The sequence below is a fragment of the Oryctolagus cuniculus genome, chromosome 2 (assembly GCF_051225735.1).
Source record: "Oryctolagus cuniculus isolate XC-2025 breed Fujian yellow rabbit chromosome 2, ASM5122573v1, whole genome shotgun sequence".
Taxonomy (NCBI): domain Eukaryota; kingdom Metazoa; phylum Chordata; class Mammalia; order Lagomorpha; family Leporidae; genus Oryctolagus; species Oryctolagus cuniculus.
The window spans coordinates 146,820,758-146,834,380 of NC_142868.1; positions in this window are offsets into that span (position 1 = coordinate 146,820,758).

Here is a 13,623-nt window from a genome sequence, read left to right on the forward strand (position 1 = left end):
AGAGGGCGCTCCGCCAATCGCGGGCCAGCGCCACAGCGGCGGAGCCAATGAGCGCCGAGCTCCTGCGCGGCGGGAGGGAGCCGCGGGCGCGGCAGCGACGGGCAGCCGCCTCGCCTCGCCTCGCCTCGCCTGTGCCTTCGCCTGCCCCCTTTGGCTTTCGCTCCCAGACTTGTCGCAATGCAGCGTCTCCACCCTCCTAGCGTCTTGTCTCTTAGCAACCAACCCTCGGCGCCTGGTCTTAGGTGACCAACGCTGAGTCCACGGGAGTGAGGAGGAGGATACAGGCAGATAAAGGAGCTTGGGAAGGTGGCGGCGCAGATCATTTGGATATGAACAGCTTAAGTAGAACAGAAAAACTGTATGATCTGACGGCCTCGACAGTATCTTGGATGTAGCCTAGTCTACAAGGAGGTATCTCTGCAAAATGTAAATAGCTCTAGACTACAAATTCGGTTTATACATGAATAGGTTCAGCATGTGTGTGTTATTGAGGTGCTATTGGGAATTTAGTAAAATGTATAAGGCTCAATATTGTAAGGTAAATGCTATCAATATTCTGATTTCCACTTGGACAGCATTTGAGAACCAAAATTAAATGTTAGGATCAGACAGAACAGAAAAAGTAATAAATATAATGAGATCTGAACAGTAGGTAGAGATTAAGTGGCTCACTGTACAGAATGTTGGGAGTTTATGTAATTGTATCACCTGGTTTTTTTTGTTTGTTTTTTTACCGATTTACTTATTTGGGGTCGGCGCTGTGGCGCAGTGGGTTAATGCCCTGGCCTGAAAGCGCCGGCATCCTATTTGGGCACTGGTTCTAGACCTGGCTGCTCCACTTCTGACCCAGCTCTCTGCTATGGCCTGGGAAAGCAGTAGAAGATGACCCAGGTCCTTAGGCCCCTGTACCCGAGTGGGAGACCTGGAGGAGGCTCCTGGCTTCTGATCAGCGCTGCTCCAGCCATTGCGGCCATCTGGGGAGTGAACCATTGGATGGAAGACTCTTTCTCTGCCTCTCCTCTCTCTGTGTAGCTCTTTCAAATAAATAAATAAATCTTTAAAAAAAATTTACTTATTTGAGAGGGAGAGTTGCAGACAGCAAGGGAGAGACAGAGAGAGAGGTCTTCTACCTGCTGGTTCACTTCCTAACTGGCCACAAAGGCCAAGGGTGGGCCAATCCGAAGCCAGGAGCCAGGATCTTCTTTTGGGTCTCCCGTGTGGGTGCAGGGACCCAAGCACTTGGGCCATTCTCTGCTGCTTTTCCAGGTGCATTAGCAGGGAGCTGGATCATAAGTGGAGCAGCTGGGACACAAACCATACAGGATGCTGGCACAGCAGGCGGAAGCTTAAGCTACTATGCCACAGTGCCAGCCACGTTGGGTGTATCCTTGACTATTTTTGTTCCACAAAGACATTGTAGTTAGGCAAGTTGTGTGCCACACAGGTATTAGGTTAGGTAGATTCCTAAGAGAAGCTGCTTGCTTTCTGCGATTTCCTCCCCTTCTGCCTGCACATCGGCTGGTACTCAGCTGTAATGGTAGTAAGCTGTGTGAACCCATGAGGACAAGACGAGCTTGCAAGCATGCAAGCCTCTCACTGTCAGGCCACAGAAAAGTGTTCACCTTGATTTTGTTGCTGTATTTCTTGATCTCTTTGTTTTAGCAGCTTTGAGTGTGCCCTGAGGGAGAAAGTGGGTCCTGGAAAGTGGTGTGCTACACTAAGGAAGATCCAAGACGAGGATGGCATTGGTGGGCAGGTAAACATTCTGCAGGCTGGAAGACTGGTGACTCGTCCTGAATGTAATGGGGAAACTGTCCCTGTGTTAACTTGGAAGATTATCATGTCTGTGGTTCTCAGGGAGGTGGTTTAGGACAGGTCAGAGTATGAGTTAGTGTTGGCTACCAATACTTGCTTTTAGCTAAGTTCAGCAGAGATGAAGTCAGTTAAGAATTGACCAGTTTGGGGGAGTGTTGTGGGGTGGTGGGTTAAACCACCACTTGGGGTTGTGCTGATCCATCTTCCATCTCCTCTGCTCCCTGCTAATGCGCCTGGGAGGCAGCAGATGGCTCAAGTGCTTGGATTCCTGCCACCCATGTGGGACACCCAAATGGAGTTCTTGGTTCCTGGCTTCAGCCTGGCCGGGCATTTGGGGGAGTACACCAGTGGACGGAAGAACCCAGGCACTCTTTATGGGGTGCGTTCGTATCCCAAGAGGCATCTTTCCTGCCGTACCAATGTCCACCTTTTCATGAACTTTCTGAAGTACTCTCACGACTGAGATCGTGCAGTATTTGTTTTTCTGTGCCTGGCTTATTTCACTCAACATAATATCCTCCACATTGTTGCAAATGACAGATTTCCTTCTTTTCAAAGCCTGAAGAGTATTCTATTTTTTGTGTGTATCATATGTGTAGACATATATATGTATATATGCATATATATATCATGTTTTCTTTATCCACTCATCTGTTGATGAACATTTAGTTTGACTGTATATCATGACTATTGTGAATAGTGCTGCAATGAACATGGGGGTGCAGACACCTCTTTGACAGAGTGATTTCATTTCTTTAGAGTATATACCCGGTAGTGACACTGCTGGATCAGAGAGTAGCTCCATTTTTAAAAATGTTTACTTGTTCATTTTGATTTATTTGAAAGTCAAGCATGACAGAGGGTAAGATCTTCCATTTACTGGTTCATTCCCCCCAATGCCCACACAACCAGGGCTGGGCCAGTCGGAAGCCCAGAGCCAGGAACTCCATCTAGGTCCCTCAAGTGGGTGGTAAGCACCCAAGTACTTCAGCCATCATCTGCTGCCTCTTAGACATATCAGCAGGAAGCTGGATTGGAAGTCAAAGGCAGGACGTGATCCCAAGCACTCTGGTACAGGTGGCTTAATTGGCTATACCACAACACCTGCCCTGCAGGTTCTTTCTTATTATCTATTTTCATTTTTTTAATTTGAGACAAATATATATATGCTGGTTCACTCTCCAGTTGTTTCCAACAGCTCCACTAGACCAGCTGAAAGCCAGGAGTCTAGAACTCAACCTGTGTCTCCCATGTCTGTGGCAGGGATCCAACTACTTGAACCAACATCTTGCTGCCTCCTGGGGTGCACATGAGCAGGAAGCTGGATTGGAAGCAGAAGAGCCAAGATTCAAACCAGGCACTCTGATATGGGAAGCAGACATCCAAAGCAGGTCACAGCTGCTGCACCAAATACCTGCCCCTATCTTTTGTCTTTTTGATAGGTGGAGGCGACAACTCATTGTGGCTTAAAAAAAAAAAAAAGGATTTGAAAGGCAGAGTAATAGAGACAGATTCTCTATGCTCTGGTTCACTCCCCAAATGCCTGCAATAGCTGTGGCTGGGCCAGGCTAAAGCCAGAAAACAGGGTCTTCCAAATGGGTGGCAGACTCAGGTCCTTGAGCTAACATCTGCTATCCAGGTGCATTTAGAAGGAAGCTGAATCAAAGTGGAGTAAGTTGGACTTGAATTGGCACTCTGATATGGAACACAGTGGTCCCAGACAGCTGCTTAATTCATTGCACCACACACTTGCCTCTGATTGTGGTGTTAATGTGCATTTCCCGGATGTTGAACATTTTTTTATATTCCTGTGGTACGACCTAGTACTTTTAAGGGCATCATCCAGAAGTCACATGCATCACTTCCACTTAATTCTGTTGGCTAGAATTTAGTTATGAAACAGGCAGCTAGAAAATGTGGGCTCTGAGCAGTTGTGTAGGTAACTAAAATGTGGGCATTCCACTTTCAAATTACAGAAGAGAATATTTGTGGTCAATCAAAAGTTTAATTGAAGGATCACTATACCTCCACTGACGTCATTAGAATAAAATATATGTAAAACATTTTCAACTAATTTACTAATGTAAACACTAAAAAGAAATTCTAGGGTGGGTATTTGGCCGAGAGGTCGACAGTCATGTGCTATCCAATATTGGAGTACCTGGGTTCGATTCCTGGCTCTGGAACCTGACTCGAGCTTTCTGCTAATGCAGACCTTGGGAGGCAGTAGTGATGAAGTAATTGGGTTTCTTGCTAGCCATGTGAGAGATCTGTATTGCACTGTCTCCTGACAGAGAGGAGAAAGGTCTTCCTTCCGTTGGTTCACCCCCCCAAATGGCCACTATCCGAAGCCAGGAGCCAGGTGCTTCTTCCTGGTCTCCCATGCGGGTGCAGTGCTTGGGCCATCTTCCACTGCCTTCCTGGGCCACAGCAGAGAGCTGGACTGGAAGAGGAGCAACCGGGACAGAATCCAGCGCCCCAACCAGGACTAGAACCGGGGGGGCCGGTGCCGCAGGCGGAGGATTAGCCAAGTGAGCCGCGGTGCCGGCCAGTATGTTAGTTCTTAAAGACAGCACCTAACGCAAACATCTTGCGCTGGCAGTTAAGCTGCTGCCTGCAATACTGCCATCCCATATGGGTACCTGTTTGAGTCCTGGCTGCTCCACTTCCAATCCAGTTCCCTATTATTTGTCTGGGAAAGCAGCAGCAGATGCTTTGGCAAAAGCCCCATGCTGGGGCCCCTGCATCCACGTAGGAGACCCAGATGGAGTTGCAGGTTCCTGGCTTCAGCCTGGTCTAGCCTTGACCATTGTGGCCATTTGGGGAGTGAACCAGCAAATGGAAGATTTTTCTGTCTCTCCCTCTCTCTGTCACTCTGCCTTTAAAATAAATAAAATCTTTATTTTAAAAATACATCTTGGTAAAGTAATTAACAAGTGCCTATCACTTAACAGCAGTTCATGTACACTGAGCCCTTACTATATGCCAGATACTCTTAAGTGTATAATAATTATTTTTTAAAGATTTATTTTACTTATTTGAAAGGCAAAGCTATAGAGGGAGGGAAGGAGGATGAGGGAGGGAGAGGGAGAGGGAGAGGGAGAGGGAGAGGGAGAGGGAGAGGGAGAGGGAGAGAGGGAGAGAGAAAATATCCTCCATCCACTGGTACATGAAAGACTTTCCCTACAATAGCACTCCTGGCATCTAACTGCTTCTCAGAGGAGGAGTGAGTTGATTGGTAAGAAACTCCAGAATGTGGTCCTCAGTGCCTCTCCCCTTTTTCACTCTATCTGCTTACTTGAGGTGAAGGGGCTCTGGTTTGTGTTCCTGGCCAGTCTGTAGGCTTCGTGGCTCATTCTGCCTGGGGCTGGCAGGATATTCAGCACAGGGAAATATTAGCAAACCTAGTACCATGATCTCCAAACTAGTTTTTACCCTAATAAAATTCACAGTCAACAAGCCCCACATGCCAGCTCAAATGCTTCGGCCAGTCTTTTGTTCTTAAACAGGTAAAAGACCAAGGTAAGCCTCTCATGAAAGACAGATAAAACACACACACACACACACTACCCCTGGTTGGGGGAGATTATCAAGAAAATGGAAACTTCAAAACAAAACGATTTATAATCATTGATGTCCTTAGATAATGGAAGATTCAACTAGCAAAAGATGTTAAAAAGTAATGTTCAGATGTAAAAATTATGTATTTACTTGAAAGGCAGAGTCATAGAAAGAGTTATCTTCCATCTGCTGGTTCATTCCCCAGATGGCAGCAATGGCTAAGAGCCCAGAAATTCTTCTGGGTCTCCCATGTGGGTGGCAGGGCCCAAGCACTTGGGCCATCTTCTGATGCTTTATCAGGTGCATTAGCAGGGAACTGGATTGTTAGTGGAGCAGCCAGGTCTTGAATTGGCACCCATATGGGATGCCTGAGTTGCAGGCACAGGGTTAACCTACTATGTCATAATGCTGGCCTCCAGAGTTAAAAATTAAATTATTAAGTTTCTATAATTGAAGAATATGAATTTCCAAATTAAATGGACTTAAGAGTTCAGCACAATGTATGAAAATGTACTCACATGGGCTTATTATACAATTTACAAATGCTGAGGTCAAAGAAGACTTTCTTTGGAAAGAGGAAAAAACAAAACAAAAAAAGTAGGCCTCATGCAAAAGTTAAAGTCAAACTGGCTTCAGACAGAATTCTTAGTCACAATGGAAGCTAAACACTACAGAGAAATTTGTGCACATTCTTAAAAACAACAGCCAACCTGGAATTCTATATACAAAAAATATTCAACTGAGACACTCAAGATCTTAGAGTTTACTTCACATGTAGTCTTTCCCAGGAAATTCCTAGGAAATGTGCTTGCCTCTCCAAGGGACTCTTCGGGAGCAACCAGTTCACACTTGTGCACAAGGACACGAGGCATCCTGAGGCTGTCTTCAACATAGTGCCTCCTGTTGTACCTTATTTTTATTTTACAAATGGCTGGCCTAGTTTTTAATCTGTATGTGGTTTGCTGAACCATGTGCTGATTAAGTCCTTGCTCTTTCAAGTCTGGTTCCCTGGATCACAGGAACACATAGATGTTCTGTTTTGACCTATTCCTAAGAGCTGGAGGATGGCCACAGGGAGCTTCAAGGTGGCAAAGCCCAAGCAGCCCACTCCCTCCAGCTGTGTTACATAGGTACTTAGTTCTCATGGCCAGACACCTTTCACAGTACACTAACTGCAGATAACCCCCAGAAAAGGTTCTTCTAAATTCTCCAAGACACTGAGAACTGACTATGATGCAGTACCTTTTTTTTTTTTTTTAAACAGGCAGAGTGGACAGTGAGAGAGAGACAGAGAGAAAGGTCTTCCTTTGCCGTTGGTTCACCCTCCAATGGCCGCCGCACTGCAGCCGGCGCACCGCACTGATCCGAAGGCAGGAGCCAGGTGCTTATCCTGGTTTCTCATGCAGGTGCAGGGCCCAAGCACTTGGGCCATCCTCCACTGCACTCCTGGGCCACAGCAGAGGGCTGGCCTGGAAGAGGGGCAACCAGGACAGAATCCGGCACCCCGACCAGGGCTAGAACCCGGTGTGCTGGCGCCGTAGGTGGAGGATTAGCCTAGTGAGCCGTGGCGCCGGCCGATGCAGTACCTCTTTTTAAGTTATTTTCTCCTGGGAAAATTCATCAAAATGTGGCAATACTGTCTTTTCTGTATATAGCCAGGTTTCTGCATAATATATTTAATAATCTTTACAGTCATTTATATATTTGAAAAGTAAATTATTTCACTGAAAAAATCATATCAAAAATGCAAGCAATGGTTCAATATATCAAAAATGCAAGAATGGTTCAATATAATAAAATCGGTTGGCGAGGCGGCTTGCTGCTTGCTGGGCTGGACCTCCACCTGTGGCGCTGGCACCCCGGGTTCTGGTCCCAATTGGGGCACCGGATTCTGTCCCGGTTGCTCCTCTTCTGGTCCAGCTCTCTGCTGTGGCCCGGGAGGGCAGGGGAGGGATGGCCCAGGTGCTTGGGCCCTGCACCCACATGGGAGACCAGGAGGAGGCACCTGGCTCCTGGCTTCGGATCAGCGTAGTGCGCTGGCCATAGCAGCCATTTAAAACAAAAAACAAAACAAAACAAAACAATAAAAATAAAATCAGTGTTGGAGTGCCTGGTTTGAGTCTACTTCCAATACAGTTTCCTGCTAGTGCATACTCTGGAGGGCAATAGGTGGTACAAGTGATCCATGTGGGAGATCCAGATTGAGTTTTAGGCTCCTGGCTTCAGCCTGGACCAGAACTGGCTGTTGCACGCATATGGGGATTAAATTAGCAGGTAGGAGATCTCACTCCATCTTTCTGTCCCTCTGTCTTTCAAATAAACATGGCAAATAAAAATTAAATGTTACCACATTACCATTACTGAAGGTGAAAAACCAGGTCACTTAAACAAATGTAGATTTAAATTACTAAAAGGGATCTTCTGTTGATGAAAACTAACTAGCATAAAACTCACAGCAAACATATTTTAATAGAGAAGCTGTAGACTCTGAAGAAGAAATGAGATAAAATGACTGCTACCACAGTTATGTCAAATGTAGAATGAAAACCTGGCCATATCAATAAAGGCGAACATGAAGTATGACTGAAAAGGAATTGATAAGCTGTCAGGGCAGCATTGTGGTGTAGTGGATTAAGCCACCATCTACAAAGCTGGCATCATTCCTCCATTTCCGATCCAGCTCCCTGCTAATGCACCTGGGAAAAGCAGTGGAAGATGGCCCAAGTGCCTGGGCTCCTGCCACCCAGGTGAGAGACCTGGAAGAAGCTCCTGGCTTCAGCCTGGCCCCACCCTGGCTGTTGCAGCCACCTGAGGAATGAAATAGTGGACAGAATATTTCTGACTTCCAAATAAATAATCAACCTTTTTAAAAAACAGAGATAAAGTGTCATTATATGTGTTTGCATACAGACAACCCAAGAAAATATTAGAACACAGCATTCATAAAAATTAAGACAAATTAATATAAATGGGATGACTTTACCATGTAAATATATATCAATTCTTTCTAAATTATAAGTTGAGCACAATTCTAATAAAAAACTTAGCAGGGGCCGGCGCTGTGGTGTAATGGGTAAAGCCGCTGCTTGCAATGCCAGCATTCCATATGGGCACCGGTTCGAGACCTCCACTTCCAATCCAGCTCTTCACTATGGCCTGGGAAAGCAGTAGAAGATCGCTCAAGTCCTTGGGCCCCTACACCTGCATGGGAGACCCGGAAGAAGCTCCTGGCTTCAGATCAGCACAGCTCCGGCCATTATGGCCCAATGGGGAGTGAACCAGTGGATGGGGGACCTCTCTCTCTCTCTGCCTCTCCTTCTCTCTCTGTGTAACTCTGACTTTCAAATAAATAAATAAATCTTAAAAAAAAAATAACCAAAAACCTCAGCAGCTTATTTTAAGGCATGTGATAAGCTGATACTGAAATTTACACAGAAGAATAAACTCTACAAACAGCTAAGACATTTTTAACAGAGCAGAACAAAGGCAGGTTGTTTAACTATCAGATGAGAAGACATCTTTCAAAGTGACAGGTGTTGCAATGGGAAAGGAACTGACGTACATCAATATTACAGAACAGAGGCCCCCCATTTCATATTTATGGGCATTTGGTATATAATAAAATGGAGAAAATATGGATTATTTAGCAGATGATGTTAGGAAGATTGACAGCAGTTCTACTTGGAAAGCTCAGCAGGCATTCATACTCACGAAACCCAAAAGGAAGTAACTTGGCACTAAGGGTACTTTGAGTGTTAAAAGGATCTAGCCCAGTAAAAAATGACATGCAAAGGACATCTTCCTTAGCTAAGGCCTCTGTGCTACAGGAAGCATCATCTTGGCCGGCGCCGCGGCTCACTTGGCTAATCCTCTGCCTGTGGCGCCGGTACTCCAGGTTCTAGTCCTGGTTGGGGTGCTAGTTCTGTCCCAGTAGCTCCTCTTGCAGGCCAGCTCTCTGCTGTGGTCCGGAAAGGCAGTGGAGGATGGCCCAAGTACTTGGGCCCTGCACCTGCATGGGAGACCAGGAGAAGCACCTGGCTTTGGATCAGCATGGTGTGTTGGCCGCAGCAGCCATTATGGGGCGAACCATTGGAGGGAAGACCTTTCTCTCTTTCTCTATCTAACTCTGCCTGTCAAAAAAAAAAAAAAAAAAAAAAAAAAAAAAAAAAAAAAAAAGGCATCATCTTAATGAAAACCCTTTTAAATGTAGGCTCCCAGATCCCACAAGTTCATTCACCACAGACATCCCTTACTCGGACAAGTCTTAAAACTTATGCTCTTTTTAACAATAAAAAAAAAATACTGCCTAGTAATTAGCTAACATTCCTTAATTAAATTAACCCTGTAGATCTCCAAAGAAACAGTGCTAAGGAGAGTGTAACTCATGATCATTTTTCCACAGAGAGAAGGAAAAGGTTCTGCTCATGACCCCCGCCCCTGCCATTAATGGCTAGATGGAGAAAATGTTGCATTCACAACTCATACTATATCCAAAAATTAACCTCAATTAAAGACCTACATTAGGGCCGGAGCTGTGGTGCAGCGGGTTGATGCCCCGGCCTGAAGCGCTGGCATCCCATATGGGCGCCAGTTCAAGGCCTGGCTGCTCCACTTCTGGTCCAGCTCTCTGCTAATGGCCTAGGAAAGCAATAGAAGATGGTCCAAGTGCTTAGGCCCCTGCACTCACATGGGAGAACCTGGAATAAGCTCCTGGCTCTTGGCTTTGGATAGGTCCAGCTCTGGCCATTGCAGCCATCTGGGGAATGAACCAGTGGGTGGAATACTTCTATCTCTGTCCCTCCTGTCTGTCTATAACTCTGCTTCTCAAATAAATAAATAAATCTTAAAAAAAAAAAAAAACAAGACATAAAAAACACACAAAACTATGGAGAATTTCTAGTCTGTGGAGGGCACCAAAGATATGAATTAAGAAATTATGAGACTAAACTATTTCCAACATCTGAACCTGACAAGTGAATAATCTGGTATACTCTTATACTGTAATCAGCAAGAAAGAAAAACTCAATAGAAAAACAGACAAATTTTAAGTCTGGGCAATATACAGAAAACCAGAATGATTAAAACGCATATACCTACTCTGATTATTAATCAGATAATACAGATTAAGAAAGAATACAATTTTTTACCCAGATCAGCAAAAATCACGAAATGACAAGTGCTACTGAAGATGTAAAGAAAATAAAACTGTCATGTTGGAAAAAACTGGTAAACCATTCCTGAGAACAATCCACCATCCTTACTGAAGTTAAATACGTATATCCTCAGACCTCTAGCCATTCTCCTCCAGGACATACATATTAGAGAAACTACAGGGACGGTTCATAGGGAAACGTACAAATTTACACAAGTGGGAACAACCTAAGGATTTATAATGAGAGGAAACTGTAAGCTACAGCATATGAATACAGCAGAATATACACCAATCAGCCTATTAAGGGTTCTTCAAAAAGTTCATGGTAAACGCATGGTACAAAAAAGTATGCCTGGATTTCAATTTCTTCTTCATTGAAATAAACTTAATTTTAATTCCACTTTTTCCACAAGCTTTTTAGAAGTACCTTAGTATAAGTAAGATGGATAGGTATTAAAAACCTAATAGTTTAGGAAACAGAATGAAATCCATTCCCACAATCACTTATATAACATTTTAAAAACTTATAGAAAATAAATATCATTACAAAGTTTTCAAGAAAATATAGAAGATGGAGAACAAACATTAAATACAGTAAGGGAACGAGGAGCACTGGAAATATAGGCAGGGATGAATAAAAGCTTTAAGGTAAAATAAAACAGAACAAGTGTGCCCTTTCTGATCAATGATATTGATGTCTTTAATGAAGAGTATGGTCAATGACTGATTCAATTCTGAGCCCTTGAGGTCCTTAAAAAACAAAACACTTATTTTACATGAACAAATACTTCAAAGACTTAAGTCAGATTAATTCAACATTAATTTTTGAAATGTGAAAAACTATACATGGGGCATAATATAGTAAAGTGACACATGGATTCATGACTAGTTAACCTTAAAAGGAACAATTCTGTCTCCCAAATAAAGGTAAATACAAAACTATAGAGTATGAAAGGGCATTTCAAGGCAATAATGAGAAAATGAAATTTGTTGTGTTGAACAAATAGTCCTCTGTGTTTTTCTAAGTTAGACTCTCCTGTATTCACCAAATAATTTTACTTATTTATCAATTTATTTGAGAGGCAGAGATATCTGCAGAGAGTGAGAGCGAAAGCATGCCAGGAATTCAGCCCAACTCCTGAGTAGGTGGCATGGACACAACTATTTGAGTGGTCACCTGCTGCCTCCGAGGGTCTGCACTGGCAGGGAGCTGGGATTGGGAGCCAGGCACCCTGAAATGGGGTGTGGGTATCTTAACTGCTAGGCCAAATGCTCACCCCTGTAAAATAATTTTATATTATAAACTGGGCAGAGTTAAAGTATGAAGAGGTAATTTTAACTTTTAGTTAAGTATCTGTAAATCTGAAATTCTAGACGGACAGAAATACTGACAATTTTACAGGATTTAAGAAGGTTAAGTAAACATGGAAAAACTTATAAAACATGTAATTGCTGAAAAATTATACTTTTGATTGTGCTTTTTTTTTAAAGTGCTCTCATGTTGGTAGATGTAGTAGCTATTACCAATGTTATCAATGAAGAAACTGAAAAACAATGGAATTTAAATGTTAAAGAAGGCGGTTTCCAGACTATAGGTCTCCCAAATTCTAGCTCTGAGGTCTTAGTTTTGTTTAACTCACCTGCAAGTTTTATGTAAATGTAAATCTAATATTTTTCTTCAAATCACAAAGAAACAGAACAGACATATTGGTTTATAGTAGGTATATATATGGTGGCATGAAGAAAAATAGAAGCTCTTACATAATTCCAATCTTGGAGAAAGAGCTAAGTTGTTCTTTAAAAATGTACATCAAGTTTAACATATTTTTATTTCTCCAGTAAAAGAAACTTAATCTATTACAAATATTTAACTGCATTAAATTTTTCATAGAAAGCATAAAATGAAGGATAACTGAATTCAGGTAAATGAATAATTATGACATACTGACAAAGTCAGTATCTAAAAAGTGTTAAAATATGGAAATTTGTAATCCTCTTACCTTTTCCTTTCTGAGCTGATAAAAATGAAAAGAAATCTATTATCTTACTTTAACTTAGTATTGTTATTTAAATGAAAATGTTTTGGTTTCCATTAGTAATTCCTGTAAAGTAGCACTTCTTAGGTAAGTTCCTAAAAATGAAAATATTGGAGCCTTCACCATAACATTTAATGTCATCTAGGAATTATAATAAAACTATCATGATAAAAAAGGTTACAAAATTTCTCTGCTTATTCTAGCCTTAAATTCTTTTTCTAGAATTTTAACAGAAAGGGAATTTCCAGACCCAAACAGTAGAAAATGTATACTATATTTAGCATACTTAACCAAACAATAAACACCTTAAGAAAAGTGAAATTGGTTTGTCATTCATTCTGTTACTCTTCTTCCTGCACATTTTAAGTAGCAGACATAAATTCTATGCTAATAATTCATCTTTCCTAATATAAGTAGCACTAACTCCACGTTTCACTTCCACTTTCCTTTTAACATTCAATTTAGATGTCCAAATACCAGTTTATCAAAAATTTGTTTAAAAAACAGAATTTCCATAAATTATTCCCTACCAAAAAAAAGCAGAACTTTTAATTATAGAACACAAATGGAAAATACAAGAAACTATCTCCTCAACTTGTGGGTTAGACCTGAGAAAATAGGCTTAAGATAACTGTTATGAAAATAGGCCCAAGATAACTGTTTCTGCACAAATATTGCTATTTTAAATGCTACATTACTTACTACATTGTCATTTCAAAAAAGGGCTTCCCAAAAGCTTCTAGTAAAATTCCTCAATGCTGAGTTTATTTTATGGCTCCTGTATGTTTTAGTCTGAACTGTTCTAGAATTATTTGGTAAATATAGTCTATAAGAATAAAGATAAAAATACTAAATTGTAATCTCTGTCAAATAATTCTAAGTTTTCAACAAAACCTGCAAGCATATTTTTACACACCTGTATTCCTGATAGTATTAATCTGTAGAAATTACAGCAAGTGTACAAAGTTTCCAATTTTGTGGGAAATACTTAGTGTACTGAAAGTTAACCATATTTATGATCATTAATAAACAAATAAGTCAAATAGCATTATCACATTC